Here is a 21,531-nt window from a genome sequence, read left to right as displayed (position 1 = left end):
AAGTTTTTCTAGGATGCTTGTGTGTGCGTGTGTGCTAAGTCGCATCAGTCATGTCCGATTCTTTGTGATCCCATGGACTGTAGTCAACTAGGTTTCTCCATCCATGGGATTCTTCAGACAAGAGTACTGGAGTCAGTTGCCATTTCCTTCCTCAAGGGTGTTCATATAAACACGAAATTTTGTTGAAACATAATAGCAACTGCTCTCTAGCATTAAATATGCAGGTCGTCTATCCACATTCATCTGTCCATCCATCCATCCACCCATGCAGTGCTTATTGAACATCTCCTCTAGACTAGGCTGAACCACAAATTGACACGATGCCTGACAGGTGTACATGTGTGCTCGGTCGCTCAGTCATGCCCAACTCTTTGCAGCCCCAAGGGCTATAGCCCCCCAGGCTCCTCTGTCCATCGGATTCTCCAGGCAAGAATATTGGAGTGGGTTGCCATTTCCTCCTCCAGGAGATCTTCCTGACTCAAGGACTGAACCCACATCTCTTGTGTCTCCTGCATTTGGCAGATGGGTTCTTTACCTGGGAAGACCCTCCCTGCCAGATGATGCCCCACAATTTGGTTGACCGTGAGATAAACACTGAGATAGGGAATAAGCAACAAACAAAACAACAGCAAACTGTGGGAAATTCTTCAAGAGATGGGAGTACCAGACCACCTGACCTGCCTCCTGAGAAACCTGTATGCAGGTCAGGAAGCAACAGTTAGAACTGGATATGGAACAACAGTCTGGTTCCAAACTGGGAAAGGAGTATGTCAAGGCTGTATATTGTCACCCTGCTTATTTAACTTATATGCAGAGTACATCACAGGAAATGCCAGACTGGATGAAGCACAAACTGGAATCAAGATTGCCTGGAGAAATACCAACAACCTCAGATATGCAAATGACACCCTTATGTCAGAAAGCAAAGAGGAACTAAAGAGCCTCTTGATGAAGGTGAAAGAGGAGAGAGAAAAACTGGCTTAAAACTCAACATTGAAAAAACTAAAATCATGGCATCCGGATCCATCACTTCATGGAAACTAAATGGGGAAAAAATGGAAACAGTGGCAGACTTTATTTTCTTGGGCTCCAAAATCACTGTGGACAGTGACTGGAGCCATGAAATTAAAAGACACTTGTTTCTTGGAAGGAAAGCTATGGCAAACCTAGGCAGCGTATTCAAAAGCAGAGACATCACTTTGCTGACAAAGGTCCATATAGTCAAAGCTGTGGTTTTTCCAAGTCATGTACAGATGTGAGAGTTGGATCATAAAGAAGGCTAAGCAGCGAGGAACTGATGCTTTCGAACTGTGTGCTGGAGAAGACTTTTAAGAGTCCCTTAGACAGCAAGGAAATCAAACCAGTCAATCCTAAAGGAAATCAACCCTGAATATTCATTGGAAGGACTGAGGCTGAAGCTGAAGCTCCAATACTTCAGCCACCTAATGGGAAGAGCCAACTCATTGGAAAAGACCCTGATGCTGGGAAAGATTGAAGGCAGGAGGAGAAGGGGGTGACAGAAGATGAGATGGTTTGATGGACATGAGTTTGAGCAAGCTCTGGGAGATGGTGAAGGACAGGGAAGCCTGGTGTGCTGCAGTCCATGGGATCGCAGAGAGTCAGACAGGACTTAGCAACTGAACAACAAAGGGAGTAAGTTGTGGGTGCTGTTGGGTATCGTGTGTGGGGAGATCAGAAAGGCCGCCCTAGACCCAGAGAAGGGAGGACACCCTGCAAAGGCAGAGAGCAAGGAGGAGGGACAGCAGCTCAGGGTCACTACTCTCACCTCCTGTCTTAGCAGTGGACTGTGAGCCATCTCCTGCACTGTGTTTCAGGAAGTGGAGTAGTGCTCTCGCTCTGTGCCCAGGGACCCCTGTGCAGGTCTCCCTCCCGCTCACTGTCCTCTGTCCTTTGCTCAGCGGTGTTGGGAAGATGACCCTCCCAGCCCACCCTTCCCCCACCCCCAACAAGCCGCCCCATGCCCGCCCCTGCCAGTCCAGCTTCTGCTGTGCCTGGAGCCCTGGAAGGTGGTCCTTGGCCACAGCAGTTCAGCTCAACAGCACAACCAAGTCAAGGATGCAGTAGACCATTTGTGGACACAGACCCTGGAATCCCAACCACACCAGCCAAATGAGAGACACTAATTTGATGTAAGAGATCCATTAAGTAGAGGAAATTGAAGGAAATAATCCACTGGCACCAGAATCATTAGCTTCTAAATCAGCACCAGCAGGAGGCAGCAAGAAGGAGCTGAGCCACTGCTGTTACTATTCACCCCGAGGGAACCTCAGCTGGCTCCCACTCCAGGATGTTATCCTGGTAAATTAGGCAGCTCCCACCTGGGTGGCAGAAGCCTCCGGGGTCTCCTGACAGTGGCCTGAAGGGGAGGGGGTGGCGAGGGTAGGGCCCAGACACCCACATGCCCAGCCCGCTGCCCTGGTGCCTCCCTTTGAGGCCTGGAGCCCAGACAACGAAGAGGGGTTCCTAGTGCAGGGAGGCGTAGAGGTGTGTACTCGGGCTCTCGACATCCCTGGGCTTCACCAGGTTAAGGGGAGGGAGTCAGGGCCCCCAGTCACCAAGTGTGGGCCCCGCGTGCACAGGAACAGTGGAGGCAGGGTTAGAAATGATCAGACTCTCGTGTGTGGTCAGAACAGTGGCTGATAGTTCTGGTTCACAGCACTGACTCTTATGTTCTTATTGTTGAGACTGCAGTTTAAAAAGCGAGCAGCTTTATTAGGTGCAATTAACTCACAGCAAATCCCACTCATTTCCAGCGTGCAGGTGGCGAGTTGGATGGTCTGCTCCACACAGCCTCTACCCGAGCACATAGAACGTTCACCTGTGGGAGGCTTTCCCGCACCCCTTCCTTAACCTGCCCCTTCATCACAGCACCCCTTCATCATCTAGCCCCTTCCTCACTGTGTCCATGGCCTGTTGGTCACTGCAGATATGCGATTGTGGGTTCTGGCTCCCCAAGCAACCCTGCAGCCGTCCCCACACCGGCTGTGAGCCTGGAGAAGGGAAGGCTGGCAGGAGGGAAACGTCAGGGAAGCCTGAGGACACCTCCCAGGCTCCCTGGACAGACGGTGAGTGCAGAGAGCCCTGCTCTAGCATAAGCCCCTCCTCCACAGAGCCCTGAGCTGTCTGGGGCCCTCACCCAGCAGGGGGATGAACGCGTGTCCGGCAGGGAAACAAGCCAGCAGGGAAGCCAGGCGGGGTGGGCAGCCTGGTCCCAGCGGGTGAGGGCACTGTGGGAATGTCTCTCTTCTTGGAGATTGGAGGTTCTGGTGATGGGAAGCCGCAGCGCCGTAAGCCAGCAACTGGCGGAAACCACAAGGGCAAAGAGAAACCTCTGTGGGTTTCCTCGGGCACCTGTGTTTGGGGACTGGAGCCTTTGTGCAGGGTGAGGGGAGGGCCAAGTGGCCTGGACTCAGACTCACTCGTGCACTCGCTTCATTTCATCCCCCAGAGTCGGAATTTGGCACTTAAGGGACCCCACTTGACTCACTGAGCCAGTGGAGGCTCAGAGAGGGTGAGCAGCTTGCCTGAGGTCACACAGACAGAGGTGGCAGAGCCACGGCCCACCAAACCAGGTCTGTTTCTCTTTCTGCCAAGGGTCCTGGGGGCACAGGGAGAGGGTAGGGTGGCTGGAGCAAGGTAGGTCCGAGGGCCAAGTCAGTTCAATGTAGACTTGGTTTCATCTAACTTCGAGTCCCATGAGATCCAGATAGCTGTCCCTGGGGCCGGATGAGGCTTAGGAGTTGGGGTGATGGAGTCGGCATCCCCTGGCCTCCCTTGGTGGGTCTTTGCCATGACCCTCCCCACCCCCAGCCCTTTGAAGATTTGGGAGTGTTTGGTCCCAGTGTATCCTAGTCCCTCTTGTTCAGACGAGGCGCCAGCTCCCCTGATGCCTGACACCTGGGATTCCCAAGACCCCTGAGGATGAAGGGGTGAGAAGACCCCCAGCAGGTGAGTGGTGTTTGTTTGTTTGCTGTGAACATCCTTGTCTCAGTCCAGCTGCTGTGAACACTTGGGTGCAGCCGGGCTGGGGGCAGAGGTGGATGGTGCCAGGGCGGGTGGGGGCAGTGCTGGAGGGGAGGTGCCCCCACATGCAGTCTAGCTGCCCCCACGTCGAGTCCCAGCATGAAGCCAGGAGCTTGTAAACTTGTTTCCTTCCTGTCAGACTCAGGGGCTTGTTCTGCCAGTTTGAGAGCAGTCATTTTTCATACTCTTCCCGTTGTTCAGGGATGGGCGCTGGATTAGGTGACCCGGCAGAGGTTCTCCTGGGTCAGCCAGGAGTCCCCTGAGGCTGTGGGGATGGAGGGAGGTCACAGCCCCATGGGCCAAGCCAGATCCCCCTGTCCCTGTCTGGCTCATCCCTGTGGGGTTAAGCTACACGTCATGTGAAACAGAGTCGCTTGCAATTTCCCCATGTGCATGCATGTCCCAGCCTGTCCTTGCTCCGAGGCGAGGAGCTGGGTCAGTGTCCCAGTCTTGACGGTCCTTTTAGAGACTCTGGAGGTGGTGGCATCACCGACTGAGACAGGCAGCCGCTCGTGGGGATGTGAGGAGTCGCCCCAGGCCTGGGTGGACTGCCGCTGTGCGCCCTGATTCTGAGCAGAACAGCCTTGGCTTCCTTGGCTGATGCTGCAGGAGCCCGAGTCCTGCTGGGGTGTCTGTCCGGTCTGTCCATCTGTCTGGTGCTGCTGTCTTATCGCCACCCAGCACCTCCTTCCTCCGAGGCCACAGTCATGGTCCCAGCTCATCCAGGCTGAGTGGGACCGGTGGGCACTCTGTCCCCTGCAGGCAGCTGTACTCAGAGCAGCCCGGCTGAGACCTGTGGCCTGGCGCGAACGTCTTCCCCTCACGTCTGAGCTGGGGGCACGGGAGTCCCCACCTGTCTCTCCTCGGGGCCTTGCACGGGATGGATGTACGTGGGAGAGTTTTAAACTTGGAACCCGTATGGACTGAGGTTACCTGGCGACACACGGGCAGTTACTATCCAGCCACAGCTAGCAAACCTGCCTCTGCTCTGAAGAAGTGTGTTTGCTTTGATAAAACTTAAAGCAGTCTGTGACCACGAGAATCTCGGTTACAGGGCCCACACTACTGCCTCTTTATTGGCTTGTTTGGCTACACCACATGGCATGGGAGATCCTAGTTCCCCCGAGCAGGAATGGAATCCATCCCCCTCTGGTGGAGCTCAGAGTCTTACCCACAGGACCACCAGGGAAGCCCACACACTTCTGTCTCTACCCTAATGTGGCTATTACTTCCTCTGTGGGTGAGGTGGGGGTTCCTTCAAAGCAAACTGTCCCTGTGCGGGAAGGATTTGGGTCCCAGGTGTGGCTCCATCATTTACAAGCTGTGGGACTCTGGGCAGATAATTTAATCATTTCTGCACTGTGGTTGGCTCATTAGTAAAACTACGATATGAATAGGACGTACTCAGAATGCAAGGATTAAAGTGCTTACAACAGTGCTTGGTGCACAATAAATGCTAATGAATGCAGGCTATTTTCAATTTGGGGAATTGTTTCCAATTATGAAAAAATTAGAAATAAAAGAAACATACAAAGAGGAAATAAAAATCATAAATCACTCATTTTGATGCATTCTCTTTGTGCTTTACTTGTACAGACATAGATATCTTTGAATTGAAGTTAGGATAGCAGCGTTTACATGCTGCTCATGGTTTATCTTCTTCCTTCTCTGTGGCCTTAATTAGTCTCAGATCACATTCTTTTTAATGGATCTGAACTATTTCACAGTACAATGTGCCATAATTAAATCAGCCGGTGCCCTAGTATCTGACCTTCAGGTCAGCTCCCAGTTGTCACTATTATAAGTACTGTGCAGTGATCATTGTTATGCCTGTTTGATGATGTCTTTGTAAACTCCAGAAAGTGAAGTTATGAGGGATGAAGGGCGGGAGAAGGTGTGTGAGGAACACCTGCACTGGCACTGCTCCTTTACACCCGGACGTGACTTTTGGTTTAGTTTCAGGTGAGAACGAAGCCTGGTTGTGAATACTGGGTGTTCCCGCTGCACTGAGATCACCCTGTCCTCAGCCAGTCCTCTGCCTACCGCCTGCCGGCCGTGCACCCGACATTCAGATCTGAGGGCTCGGACCCCTGCCAGCCCTCCTGGGCAGCTGAGACACAGCCTGGGGCCGGTGGGGGCTGCATGCTCATACTCCCTCGTAGACCCATGAGGAGGGCACCTGCCTGACTCCTTCCTGTCGTGTATCACCAGAATTTGCTGAAAATCTTTGGTTTATGGGGTTTCCCAGGTGGTGCTAGTGGTGAAGAATCCACCTGCCAATGCAGGAGGCATAAGAGACTTGGTTCGATCCCTGGGTCGGGAAGATCCCCTGGAGGGCAGGGCAATCCACTCCAGTATTCTTGCCTGGAGAATCCCATGGACAGAGGAGGCTGGCAGGTTACTGTCCATGGTGTCACAGAGTTGGACACGACTGAAGCGGCTGATGCACTTTGTTTACGATTTTTCTTGGGTTTTCCTTCTCGTCTGGACTTCTGCAGTTGGGACCTGAAGAAATGGGTCAGCTCTGAACCATTTCAGAGTGACTCAGCCCAGGTCCCCACAGCCCACAGGCCCTGGTTCCTCCAGCTGTGCTGAGAGCCTGGCCTGTGGCAGGGTGCTGCTGGTGGGCTCCCAGCGGCTGCTGACCGCGGCTCCATGAGCCGGGTGGAAGCCATGTTCTTTGTTTATGGGCAGAGGGGTCCCTTTTAAGCTGTCTTCTGGGAGCCAGAGGTCTGAGTCCCCAGGCTGGCATGTCGGGGTCACGGCAGGGCCTTGGTGATACCTGGAGGTCATCTCATCTCCTAACAACAGGGCTATCCAACCAGGGCTCTAAATAGAGCCCCCCGTCCTGCCCCCACCATGGGCTCCATGACTCCACCAGGCCCCGAGGCCACTGCCTTCCGACTGAAGTTCCCCGACTCCAAGCCTTGGGGCCACAGCCCCACACACCTGGACGACTTGAGCTGAGTGAGGAGACACGCACCTGCCTCCAAGTGCATTTAAAGCCTAATTGTAGGGGCATTAAAAACCGTTTGACGCCCAGCCATGTCCCTCAGCAGACCGGCCAGGGAGGCTGGGGAGGAGGGACCTGCGCTTTCTGACGCGGGATGCTGGTTTTCCGCTCTCCTCTCTTGGGTGCAGCTGTGACTTGGCCACATCTGCATTGAGCTCAATATTATGTCTTTGTAACATTTTTGATCTTCATTAATTATAGCTCAGGAAAGCTGACAAAGGCAACCTGTCTCTTTAATGTAAACAAGATTAATTGCACGGTTCCTGCAGAAAGTGAACTACCAGCAGTTTAACAAAAAATATTTGTCTTTAGAGCAGCCTTTGGATAAAAAAAAAGAGAAAAAAAGATGAGAACTGTTGCAGGAAGTGCCGAAGCTGCCAAGTGAGCGTGCCCGCAAGCCTCACCCTCATTATGAGCCTAAAGCGCACACGCCCGCACTTTCATCCTCCTCCAGGCCCCGGACGAGGCCCTGCACACGGCCGTGGCTCTGCAGCCTGGAATGCGGCCTGGTTGTTTGAAGACGGGGTTTACACCCGACACCTTTCCTCAAGCACCTCGTCCAGACTCGCCTGCTCTCGCATCAGCCGCAGACCGACAGCCTGGGTGCTTCATCTTATAACGACCACATAATCCAAGATAAACACACACGGGATCGCTATCACTTTCATTAATAACCGTGAAATGTTCCTTCCTTCAGCAGGTATAAAACCCAAACCGGCAAATGCGCTCCATGGGCTGAGGCTGAGGTTCATGGGGGCGGGGGTGCGCCCAGGGCAGGGGGCATGGGGGCAGCCAAAGGACACCTCTCGGCCTCTCTGTGGCTCTAGGACCCTGGCTGGGAGGTAGAGGGCTGAACCGGGCACATCCCTCTCATCTCATCACCCTCTAGCCAAGAGGCTCCTGGAGCCCACATCTGGGGCCCTCAGCTGCCTTCTGCTGGAAGCCCTGGGATAGAGCCCTGGATGAAGGTTGTGGACCCAGATGCTGCGAGCTTCAGGCCCATCAGAAAGACCAGTGGGGTGGGGGTGGGAGTGCAGACTCATGGCTGAGAGAAGGTGGAGGGCTGAGGGCAAGACGACGCTGATGAACTCCCCACCCCATCCCAGGGAGCGCCTCTGGCTGGACAGCGGACACCAAGCTCAGAAAGTTGGAGAGGCAGCAGAGGCTGCGCCCAGCCATGGAGTCCTGGCTGAGAACGTGCTGGACTCAGGCCTAATGGAGTGTGTGTTGGAGTGGGGGTATGGGGGATATGCAGCCAGGCCAGCAAGGGCATCTGGAGGCCGTGTCTGGGCAGACAGGCCCTGGTCGGGCCCTGGTTACTGCGGTCCTGGCCCCCACGCAGCCAGCGGGTGAAGCAGCAGGCGCCCTGGGGCTGGGCTTGGGGTTGGCTCATGCTTTCCCAGGGAGGAGGGGCTGAGGGGGAAGCGGGACATTCCAAGTTTAGACGCCAGTCTGGAAAGGGGACACCAGACTGCCCATGGGCAGAGGTGAGGAGAGTCCAGGGAGGTGGCCCGGGTGAGAGTAGCTGGATGAGTGGTCACCTTGTGGCCATGGGGGGGCCTCCAGATTGTCACAACCAGAGTGTTGCATTGCTCAGTTTTCTGCTTTTCTGGGATAAAATGACTCAAGCTATGAGATTTCCAGGGACCCTGGTTCCTAGGAAGTCACTCGGTCGAGGGCCCTCTGGGAACTTGGACCTGGAAGTGCAGGAGTATCCAGGTGAGGCTGTCCCCACTGTGTTCTGTGTGGTCATGAAAGCCTGGCACAGAGGGCAAGGGAAATGGGGACCACTCAGGCAGAGAGGGGACATCCAGTAGCTGAGACTCAGGCTTTCCTACAGGGCTCACCCCAGGGTACAGGCCCTTAAAGCACCTGCTCACAACGTCTCCGTGAGATTAGAGATGGAGCCATGGCCAACAGAGCTCCTCTGCTCCACGTGGGGCCCACATGCTCTATCTCGTTCCCAGGAAGGATGCTAGTCTGACCCGTGAACTGATTCCACACAGCATTCACGGAGGGACAGGCAGCCAAGGATGCTCTGCCCCAGGGAGCAGATGGGGGTTTCACTGGTGTGTGTGTGTTGGGGTGGGGGCAGGTCTCCTAATCCCTCAGAACTGAGCATGGGCCCACTGCTTCCATGAGAGGTCCTTGTGCTGGGGCCGGGCCGGGGGAGGGGCCCTGTGTCAAGGGCGTTGGGTCAGATCTAACATTCCAAGCTGATGTTTGGAAGAAGGACCACAGCTGTGTCCCGGGTTGGGGTTGGGGAGAAGGCAGGAGGAGGGGAGCAGCCTCGAGGTGGGCCTTCCTCCTCCCGCCCTCCTCAAGTCCAGCAGGTTGTAAAACCCCGGAGAGGTTTTCCTCCCTGCGCCGACTCTCCCCACAGAGCACAGAAGGGAAACCCACAGAGATAACAGGTGGAAAGGTGAATTTGCCAGGGGACACATGGGTCACGTCCGGACCACCCCCTGCCTCTGCGCGGGGCCTTGGTGCAGCTGCCAGCACTCTGCCCACCCCGGGGGAGCTGTACTCCCATCACATTTCACCTCTTAACCCAAGTTCTTGTGAAAATCTCATGAAACAGGTGCTGTTCTGCTGTGTGCACCTTATGGATAAACCAGAGGTAAAGGAGGTCAGGTCACCATCGACATTCCCACAACCAGTAAGTGATGAAGGAGCTTAAATTAGAGCTCCCACCCAAGGCCCACACCCTCCCTGCGGCCACCACCCCGCCTCCCCACCTGGCATGACATCACTGCACACATGTCCAGGCTAACGTGCTACCAAGTCATCCAAGAGACGGGGCAGACACTGACTGCAAATCTGTTCCAAGACCCTCTGTCTTTACAGTCATGATGAAGACACCCCAACATAGTTCCAGGGCAAGGAAGGTTCCACCCGGGATGCCGAGCAGAGTGGACACCTTGTCCTTCCTCCTGCAGTGGTTTCTGCAGCAGCAACCCATCAAGCAGAACCAAATGCTGCAGCTGCATTGGCCGGCCCCTCACAGGCCCACGTCCAGCCCAGAAGATCCCCAGGCCCTCAGAGCTCTAACTTAGGCCCCCAGGACTCACACACAGAGATGCTGCCGAGTTTGGGAAACTGCCCCAGGTGGCTTTAAATTGTGTCTTTATTTGAAATTTGGGCAAATGGGAAGTGCTCAAATCAGCAGAGAGACCTTCAGGATCTCCAGGTTCATTCAAGGGGATGTTTGTAGGTGCTATGAGAAATATTCAGTGTGCTTTTAAAGGCCACTCACAATCTGCTCCTAAGCTGCCCAGGGTAGACATGCTTAACTTTTTAAAGATTTTCGTTATAGGAATTACAAGGGACATTTAAAAAGCTAAGTGTTTTGATATACGTATACCCATGGCTGACTCATATTGATGTACGGCAGAAAGACAACATTGTAAAACACTTATCCTCCAATTAAAAATAAATAAAAATCTTCATGGTTTTGTTTTGAGATAATTGTAGATTCACCCACAGTTGTGAGAAATAACGGACAGACCCACACGCCCTCAGCCCAGCGGTCTCACTGGGCAAGTTTGTAGTCAAGTATCTCCCAGGGTCGGGGTACAGAGCAGCTATGAGAGAACTTTTCTATAGATTCTTCATAACACTCTGTGGATGGTGAGAATGAGTTGCCATTTCAGCAAGAGAATGAACCTGGGCTCTTGGGATGTTGTGACCAGTGCAGGGCGATTCCCAGGCCCAGGGTATCATGGGGGTGCCTGTTCCCAACCAGCCATCTGCAAACAGGGGGCCCTTCATTCAATTCTGCCTAAAAAGACATGGGCAAAAGGCAGATGGAAGGATGCCTACACCAGCTGGGCACAGCAGAGTCCAGCCCCACTCCAGCCCTGGCTGGTCCTGCACTTGCCTCCCCACTGCTTTCACGGCCACGGGCTGAGGTGGCTGAGCCTGGCCTTGTCCAGGAGAACAGCCACTCTCCACACAGCCACTGAGCACTTGAGCATGGCTGGTGCGATCGGGAAACTGAGCCTTTGATGTTGTTGTTCAGTCGCCAAGTTGTATCCAACTATTTGGAACCCCATGGACTGCAGCACGCCAGGCTTCCCTATCCCTCACCATCTCCTAGAGCCTTGGATGTTAATTAGCGTTAGTCACTGTAAATGAACAGACTGCTTTGGCTAGTGGCAACCCCACCAAGTGGATGGAAGCAGTCTCTTTGCCTCCCAGATGTTTTGATTAAGCATCTGGGCTTGTCCAGGTGGCCATCTACCTCCCCATCGGATGGGCCAGGAGCTTCAGTCCCCAGGAAGCCAAGGCTCCAAGTGGGCCACGACTTTTCTGTGGGCCCATCGGTGATGCTGTGCCCCAGCAGGACGCATGCCCGGGTCACATGACCAACTCACCACCGATTCACTCATCCTTCCCCTAAACGGAGTGTGAAACCCAAAGTATGGGAAATGGAAGTTCATATTCCAAACAGCAAGGCAGACACTTTTGGGGGAAAAAAATCCCATGGTAACTAGAGACTGAAATGAGGACAATTTTTTGACAAGTAAGAGACTCCTATTTAAAGAACCAAGTTTCTAGGAACAAAAGGAACAGCAAATAGCAAACGAAGTCTAGGAAGAAAAAAGCGACGAAACAAATCCAGACGAGAGCTCAGAAAACTCTGGACTTGATGCCGTTTGTCAGGTGAACCCACTGCTATGGGGGTGGGGGATGTCCCTGCCCGGGGTGGGGGCTTCTCTGGGGAGACCCAGTCCTCCATCAAAGCCCCAAACCGCAGGCAACTCCATGTATCAGGGAGCATCACAAAAACACAGTTAGCAGCATGTTTAGACTAAGCGATAACTCATTCATTCTAATTAAATCCTACAAAGTTCAGCTTAGTATTTAAAATGTATTTTTTCCCCACAGGAGGCTTTTTGTCCTCAATTACACAGCCTGCTTGTTTTGCACTAACTTCCTAAAAGCTTGCTGCTTATTTCATATTCCCCTGGAGAGTTAAAATTTGTGTCTCATGGTGCTGGTGGGGGGGTTGGTTTCCCTGCGTCCCCAAGGTCATGGTTCTGTCCTTTAATAACCACAAATATCCCAGAGGGACTGCAACCAAGGAAGACCTGGGGGCCTCACCCTGCGGTCCGGCTCTGACCCCACGGTTGCAGAGGGACATGGGCTCCCTCTTACCTTGGGGTGTCTGTGTTCCCCTTCATCCTCCACTGGGCACCACGGCAGAGCGCAGCCTCTGCAGATCCCAGGGTTTATGGTAATGGGTTGATGCCAGAGGGAGTGGGAAGAGCAAGGCCGGAATTTTATCACATCACACGTCAAATTCAGTATCAGCCTTTCGTGTCTCTCAGCCCAGCACCAGCCCCTCTCCCAACCTGCGCCTCTGTACCCGCTCACCCCGACCCCTAGGCAAAGGTTTGTTTCCTAAAAACTGGGAAAACCAGGTACTGGCAGCCTCAGACCAGTGCTAATTACATTGGGCTATAAAACTCAGGCTCAGGTCACCTATCTATGCATAATGCTGGGACCCACCACGTACACCAGAAGTGTCACCTGAGCCGCAGATGGTCGGGGTTCTGGCTATCAGCACACCAAGAGTTCCCATCAGGCTGACTTGCAGGAATCCTCTCCTTTTCCTCTGTTCTGCCCCCACTTCCACCTCATGCATGTTTAAAATTATTTATTTGTTTTTGGCTGTGCTGGGTCATCGTTGCTATGCAGACTTTCTCTGGTTGTGATAAACGGCTGTTATTCTTCGTTGAGGAGCACAGGCTCTAGGCACGTGGACTTCAGAAGTTGCAGCAAGCCATTGAAGGCTCATTAGTTGTGGCTCCTGGGCCCTAGACCATAGGCTTAGTAGTTGTGGTGCCTGGGCTTAGTTGCTCTGAGGCAGTGTGGGATCTTCCTGGACCAGGGATTGAACCCGTGTCCCCTGCAGGGGCTTGCCTGGTGGTTCAGCTGGTAAAGAACATGCCAGCCAGTGCAAGAGGTGCAAGAGATGTGGGTTCAATTCCTGGGTAGGAAGATCTGCTGGAGAAGGGAATGGCAACCCACTCCAGTATTCTTGCCTGGAAGATCCCATGGACAGAGGAGCCTGGTGGGCTACAGTCCATGGGGTCACAAAGAGTCGGACACAACTGAGCGGGCACACACACACCCCTGGTTGGCAGGTGGATTCTTATCCACTGTGCCACCAAGAAAGTCCCCATCTCATGTATTAAATTTCAAGAACTCAAAGATGTATCTACATCAAAATGTCTTTGTCATCTCTGTTATTAATATTTTTTGTTGGATGATCTTTTCAATGAGCTTCCAGACCTCAGGACAAGCTCGTCCCCAGATGCGCCCCCTGGATGACTCTTTGGGGGTCCCAGGGAGTCCAATGTCCAGCGTCCCTCCAGGTCCCTGTGGAGCCAGAGCCTTGACCTCAGGACACCAGTTGTAGCGGAGCTCAGCACTACCATCTCTGGTCCATTCCCGCAGAAAGACTCATTTCTCCAAGAGGCGCTGGCCCGACATTTTACGGTGAGGTGTCAGCTTGGCAGGCTCTGTCCGTGGGCAGGTGCTTGGGGGTCCTTCCTACCCCTGCACTGGAGGGGGGCTGCAGAGCAGGAGCCCAGGAGCCCACACAGCACAGCTCCCCACCCCCCGACCCCGGGGTCAGGCCACAGAGAGGTACCAGGCAGAACCCCTTCATCAGTGCTGAGCAGATACCAGCCAGTCCCGTAGGTCTGAGACCCAGTCCGTGCCATAGTCAGTTGTGGGTTCATATTTCACAGAGAAAACCAGGGGGTGGGGATTAAGAATATCAAAGGTAGACTTTGCTTTTGCTCAGCACTCAGTGCTGCCTGAGGCTGCGGCCCACAAGGTCTGCTGGCCGGCAGGGTGGGGATGGGGGGCGTTGCAGGGACGGGCCTGCTGTTCTCTGGTCTTCAAAGTTCGTGTTTATGGGTTTCTTGCTTGTCTTTTCATCCTATTTTTTTACTATCAGAGAGGCTTATTACAGTCCTGAGCGACAAGTGACTTCCTGATTTTTCCGCCAAACAGGGTGGTTATAAAAGTTGAAAAGGATTAGGCGCTGAGGGTGCAGCGAAAGTGTCTGCAGACGAAGTCGTGCTTTTGATCCTGTAATTGCCTCAATTTTACTTCAAACCAACTTCCTCCCCCCGCTTCCTCAAAGCTTCCAAGGACACAGACACTGGGGAAAACTAGACTGTGGATTTCTGTTTTTTCGAAGGTTTCATGTGTGGATTTTCTAGGAGGAAACTTAAGAGCCCAAGGGATAAATTCTCTCCACAGAAGCATGTGAGCTAGCACAGCAACTTCCCTGAGTCAAAGGATGGAGACACAGATGAGCGAGATGGAGTCCCATCAGAGAAGCCCGCCTGGCAAGTGGGGTGTGCATAGCAGGGCCACGGCGGCTCCCACGTGGGGCAGATGTACGGGAGGCTGGGGGCAGCCCTGAGCCCCACATGCGGAGCATCCCAGGTTTGGGTGGAGAGGCCCCAGCCTGGCTCTCTGGCCCTGGGCATTGTGCCGAGTGCCCAAGGGAACATCCCCTCTGGATCCCAGGAACCAGCATGGGGGCAGAGCTTCAGTTGGTGTCATGGAAACACAGGGGTCTCAAGGTCATAGCATCTAAGTATTGGTGGGCCGGGGACTTCACTCCATGCTGGGTGACCCTAAGGCCTGATATTCTGGGTGTTTATTGAAATACCAGCTTTTTAAAGAACACCAAACTCACGATGTGGGAGGGCCTGAAGTGCCAGAGCAACCCAGACTCCAGCTCTGGACACAGCAGTGGACTGAGAGGCTCCTGTTCAGTCTGGTGTTCAGGCCACACCACCTCCAAGTGGGCCCCTGGGCCTGAAGCTTCCTGCAGGTTAGGGCCTGAGCCTGTGCTCTGCTCAGCATATGTCTGTAGACCAGCCATCCCAGAATCACCCATTAGCAAGGTGAACACCCCCCGCCCTGATTCAGAATCTGCCTTTTGATCAAGTTCCCAGGTGACTCAGTGGAGAAGGCAATGGCACCCCACTCCAGTACTCCTGCCTGGAAAATCCCATGGACAGAGGAGCCTGGTAGGCTGCAGTCCATGAGGTCGCTAAGAGTTGGACACGACTGAGTGACTTCACTTTCACTTTTCACTTTCATGCATTGGAGAAGGAAATGGCAACCCATTCCAGTGTTCTTGCCTGGAGAATCCCAGGGACGGGTGGGCTGCCATCTCTGGGGTCGCACAGAGTCGGGCACGACTAAAGTGACTTAGCAGCAGCAGCAGCAGCCAGGTGACTCAGAGGCACAGGGACACCCGAGGTGGAATGGACTTGACCCGGGCACCAAGCTGTTTTCTGGGGCAGGTCCCCAGTGTTAGACTGAGAAAGCACCATGTGTGTGTACCAGACTCTACCTACTACACTGACATACATACACACACACACGAGGAAAGTAAAAACAGGAAGTGAAAGACAGAAAAGCAGTATTTATCTCCTAATTGTGCAGAAATCTTTCTTGTTGTTTAAACTCTGAAAGTGGCTTCCCGCATAGCTCAGTCGGTAAAGAATCTGCCTGCAGTGCAGGAGACCTGGGTTCAATTCCTGGGTCGGGAAGGTTCCTTGGAGAAGGAAATAGCAACCCACTCCAGTATTCTTGCCTGGAGAATTCCATGGACAGAGGAACCCGTCAGGCTACAGTCCCTGGAGTCGCAAGAGTCAGACACAACTTAGTGACCAAACCACCACCACCACAAACTCTGAAAACCAAGCTTGTAGCATCATGTGTTGCTTTCAACACATTAAAATAAGTTCAGGAAATGCACTTTAATTTGTTAATGGTTCCAGTAAAAGCAGGCTTATTGAACAATAGAAGTTTCATCTTGGGAATAGACTACAAGACTGAACAAATAGGAGTAACAGGTTTGCGAACTCTTTTCTTTCTCTGTGGGAATAACTACTGTTTAGTAAAGCAGATTGACTCATCTGTCTCCTCAGACCACAGGCCATGGGCTTGGTTCAGGAACAGGGCATCTGGCCCTGCAGGCCAAGAGTTGCCAAACCAGCGTCTGAACAAGGGGCTGGGTTTTCCCCCCTCTGCCATCTCGTAGCTGTGGCAGAACCAGAGTGAGAACTTGATTAAACTGAAAACAAGTGAATTGATAGCACCTGACTGATCTGCCAATGAGTAGTATCTGATGGCCCTCCAGGAGGGTGAGAAGGGTGACCAGGGACAAGGTGGCCGGGGAGGGTGAGTGGGGCTCAGCCTCCAGAGTCCTCAGGGTCTGAGCCCCAGCAGTGAGCAGGTGCTGCTCCATCTGCCCTGCAGGCAGCCGCTCCTTGATGTACCCAGGATGCGAGGGTGTGTTTGCAGAGGGCCTGTCAGAATCCCCGGCCACACACAGACCCCAAACACCAGGAACTGTCCTCCTTGGAGCTGCAAGCTTGGCTGCCCTTCATGCTCGTGGTCTGATAGCATCCTGCAGGGAAGGGCCTGGGCCCTCAGTCCACCCCACCTGCTCCCACGGAGGCCAGCGGGGAGCCAGGGTGCTAGTGTGCAAAGTGACCATTCAGCCACCCTTTTCCTGGGCTGCAGGGTGACAAGCAACCTCTGGTAATCCCCAGGTAATAAGGAGGTAGGGGGGGCTCACAGTGACATGCGTGGGTACACACCACTCCACACGTGTGTGCTGAGTCATGGGGCCCCCGAGCTGGGAGCTGTGACTCCTGTTTACAGAGGAAATCAAGGGGGTGAGGAGCCTGCCCAGAGTCCATATGGGGAGCAGGGGGACACTGGGGTCTCTTCTGACCCCCAGGCCCTCCTATCACTGCTTGTCGTCCAGGAGCCAGGGAGGCAGCTCAGCTCCAAGAGGTGGGGGTGGCGGGGTGCTCTGCCAATTTGGGGAGGTGGCTCAGGATGGAGGACAGAACTGAGTCTAAAGAAGTGGTTTTCACTAAAACTTCTTACTGTAGAACAGACTCAGACCTCTGGGAAAGTGGCAAACACTGGGCAGAGTTGGGGTGTGTTTCATAGGTCGAGTCCCTTCTCTTGAGACCTTCTGTTAGTAGATGTGTTTGTCTCAGCCAATGAGCCAGTGTTGGCGCCTCATGGTTATTACCAATGTCCACGCTTGATCACCTCTCCCTGCTTTTTCCTGTGGTCCCCTAGCTGTTCCAGGACCCCTCCTGGGAGCTCATCTCATCATATCAGCCCTGGGTGAGCTGCATTCCCGGGAGCTCCAGTTCCTTTATCAGAGGCTGCGTCAGCGAGGGGCTGGAAGGGGCCGACATGCCCATAGCTGACCCAGGGAAGGATCTCGGCCGGGGGGCAGCTGTGTGGTGACGGGGGGAGTGGACGTTGTCTCTTGTGGGACTGTCCCCACATTTGCAGGTGGATGAGCTGAGGTGAATGGACACGGCCTGACGTCCGGCCCAGAGCTCTGCCCAGAGCCTCCCCAAGAGGTCTGGTGGCCTTTCACATCTGAGTCCTTGAAGAACATGCCCTTTCTGATTATTCTTTTTATTAAAAAATTATTTATTTTTGGCCATGCTGGGTCTTTGTTGCTATGCACAGGCTTTCTCCAGTTGGAGGTTACTCTCTAGTTGCGGTGTGTGGGCTTCTCATTGCGGTGGCTTCTCTTGTTGAAGAGCATGCACTCTAGAGCACAGGCTGAGTAGCTATGGGGCACAGGCTTAGCTGGCCCCCAGCATGTGGAATCTTCCAGGACCTATGTCCTCTGCATTGGCAGGCGGGTTCTTAGTGACTGGGCCACCAGGGAAGTCCTGAAAATTCTTTAAATAGGTGTTACGGTGGGCCCCATGCTTTCTCATGGGGCCCTCTCACTAACACGAGATGTCTGAGCTGAGGGCGGCAGGGCCTTCGGTGTTTGTGCAAGGCCAGGAGGCCTCCCTAGGCTGAGAGGGAAGACCATCTTCTCTTGCTTAGCCTCACTCACACAAGCTAATCACGCTCTCAGCTCTCACTGGATGCAGGCCTCACACTGCACTGCAGGAGTGAATTCTGACCTAGATGGGGTTTAGGGCATCATGGACCCACACCCTCAAGGAGCCTGTTTCATCCAGGACCTCCAGCCACTGTCGTCCTGTCACCCCGGGCTGCAGAGCACCATCCTCCCCTCCTGGGGACAGGCGTCTCTGCAGGGCTGCCTGGGGGTCATGACCTCATGTCCAGGGGAGGCCTGCTAGGCTCTGTCTGCTCTGAGAAGAGCTGAGTATCTCCTAGAAACACATTACTGGTTTTCAGGGTACAGATGGATCCAGGCAGGGTTTAGGAAGTGTGTTTACAGCCTAAAACACACTCGTCCCAGGTCCAGACACCCCTTATACTTCTGCAGTTCCCAACAGTCACCATCTGACTAAGTGGCCAGGTCTCTTCTGTTGTTGTTGTTTAGTCACTCAGATATGTCTGACTCTTTATAACTCCACAGGCTATAGCCCACCAGGCTCCTCTGTCCATGGGATTCTCCAGGCAAGAATACTGGAGTGGTTGCCATGCCCTCCTCCAGGGGATCTTCCTGACCTAGGAATTGAACCCATATCTCCTACATTGGCAGGCAGGTTCTTTACCCCTGAGCCCCAAGGGAGGCCCAGCTCTCTCCTAAGTCTCATTAAATACAAGAAGGTCATTTTAAAAATCACCAAAAGATCAACTGGCTGGTTCTGGGGTCTTTGTAAGTCTGCACATTTGTGATATTTTCTTAAAGACTCAGTTTCACATTTTGTGCCCAGCAGGCCTCCAAGGGACCTTCATGTGTGGGGAATATGCAGATCCTCCCACAAAGGGTGGAGAGCTTTACAGAATGAGCATTGTTTGTTTTTAGCAGTGATTTTTATAAATCATTAACTTTGACTGGTAAATATTAAATTAGCTGGTTAGAATCTGAGACGCAGTGAAGCACGGTCACAGGAAATGGATTTTGAAGCAGTAGGAAGGCCAAGCCAAAGTTCCGATGCTGGAGGGTTTCAGTGTGGCCTCTTGATGTAAAGCCAGAGAAAAGACAGAAAAAGCCGTCTGGAAGCAGGGGGCATCAGCGAATTTGTTAGCACAGCTGCAGACTGGGTTAAATTAAACCCAACAGGAGAATAATGCACACACAGAGCTGAAGGAAGCAGATAATGTAAACGCAAATGAACACAATTTGAAAGTTTTCCAAAAGGAAACCATTAACCCTCGGGGGGTTTTCAGCAGGGGCGGGGATACGTGCTGAGCAGACGCTGAATCTCCAAGGGGGCTCAGGTGTCTGCTGCTTCCTGAAACCGAGAAGTGCCAGCTCCAAAATGATGCCCCATGATGAGGAAACAGGTTCACCCAAAGCTCCTGGACGCTGAACCATCCAGGCTGTGAAGGCTACCCCTGCCCCTCTCTCGTGCGTTTGTTCATCTTCCTCCCTGAGAACTCAACTCAACTTCCAGGACAGACAGAACTCCCTGGCTGTTGGCTAAGGTGTTGTTCAGCCGGGACGCTGAGAGCCAGACTGGCCGCTAGCCTTTGGCCACCGTCTGCCCTCTTCGCTGGGACCACAGGAGGCCCCAGCTCCACCACCTCCCAGCCTGGTCCCTGCCTCATCCCAAGCTGTTTGGCTGTTGCATTTCCTGCATGTGCATCTTACACACGGCACCCCGGGAACAGAGCGTGTAAGGCAACACCCCCTCCCTGCCCAGGAATTCTGAGGCCAGAGCTGCCCTTTGTCCACAACACCAGGAGTGAGGAGGGCAGGGGGAGAAGGGTGGAGAGAGCCCTGAGTGGGTCAGGGTCCGGGGGAGACACGTCAGCACTGGGGGATGTCACTCAGTGGTCATCAGTGCCTGGCCTGATGGGGAGGAGCTGCTGCTCTCACCCTGAGGACCACTGGTCCCTCGTGCAGTTTTTTTCTTTTTTTTTAATTTATTTTAAAAGATTTATTTATTTACTTTTGGCTGCTCTGGGTCTTCGTTGCTGCTCAGGCTTTTCTCTAGTTGTGGTGAGCGGGGCTACTCTTGGTTGTGGTGCTCGGGCTTCTCACTGCAATGGCTTCTCTTGGTCCAGAGCATAGGCTCTAGGGTGTGCAGGCTTCAGTAATCGCGGTGCACAGGCTTAGTTGCTCCTTGGCACGTGGGATCCTCCCCGACCAGGGATCGAACCCGTGTCTCCTGCACTGGAAGGCGGATTCTTTACCCCTGAGTCAGCAGGGAAGTCCTGGAGTTTATTTTGATTGTGTTTCCTGACAGCAGGCAGGCCATGGGATGGGATATCGCAGTCCTTGTGTGGGCCTGCTATCAGTGTCTGTCCCCTGCTGCCCCGTGTTCTCCATCTGAAGCCCAGCCTGGCTGGATCCTGGTTGTTCTTTAACCTGAGCTCATTCCATCTTCTCCCCAACGTGCTTCAGTGATTCCAGACAGATCGGGGTTCTCAGGACAGTCACATCCAAAACCTCCTCCCTGAGGGCCCAGGAGGAAGCCTCCCTCTGGTGGTGGCAAAGAACCCACCCCACGCCCTGCTGTGACCCCAATCTCCAGACAGACTCTCTGATCACATGACAGGGCTGGGCTCACACTCTGATGGGGACGTTTATGCAGTGTTATGTGAGCGTGGCTTACATAGGAGTTTTGGGGTCGGAGCTGCCGTTTACATGGACTGTGGGTGGGGAGGGTGGGTAGCAGAGACCCAAGGGGTGAAGGAGGCACAGACGTCCTGGGCAAGAGCTCGTCGGCAGGAGAACAGTAGATGAAGACCCTGTGGGTTGAAATGAGGCAGCAGGAGGCTGGAGTGTCACGGGGGTGTGGGGCAGACAGGCACCATGCTCCGTGGGGCTCGCCCACCCTGCCCCATCCTCCTCGGGGTACTTGCCCCAAGTCATGTGCTCTCGGGCTCTGGTGCCCAGCCGGCAGGGGCAGCTGCCCCAGGATCTTGTGCTAAGCCCAACCAGGGCTTTAGAAATCTCTCCAATTTGCCCCACTCCCTAAACGGTTATGATACAAACTTAAATTTCCATCTAATCTGCAGCTGCTGCCCCCCTCCCTGATCTGCCCTCTAGAGGAGCCAGGGGAGGGGGGACACTGCCACTTAGCAGGATGAGCTCCTGGGCTTCACTCACCCCTGAGCCTCCACCGGGCATCCAAGAAGGAGTGATGGCACCCGATTTCACAGAGCGAATAAGAGGGGAACCCTGGAAGGCAATCAGTGTCCAGTTAAGGTTGCTTCATATAAACATTTTTTGGGCACCTGCTGCATGCCAAATAGATAGGGAAACAACAGAAACAGTGACAGACTTTATTTTCTTGGGCTCCAAAATCACTGCAGATGGTGACTACATCCGTGAAATTAAAAAATGCTTGCTTGCTCCTTGGAAGAAAAGCTATGACCAACCTAGACAGCATATTAAAAAGCAGAGACATTACTTTGCCGACAAAGGTCCGTCTAGTCAAAGCTATGGTTTTTCCAGAAGTCATGTATGGATGTGAGAGTTGGACTATAAAGAAAGCTGAGTGCCAAAGAATTGA

This window comes from Bos javanicus, chromosome 11 (genome assembly GCF_032452875.1).
Source record: "Bos javanicus breed banteng chromosome 11, ARS-OSU_banteng_1.0, whole genome shotgun sequence".
NCBI lineage: Eukaryota > Metazoa > Chordata > Mammalia > Artiodactyla > Bovidae > Bos > Bos javanicus.
This window is presented reverse-complemented; position numbering follows the sequence as displayed.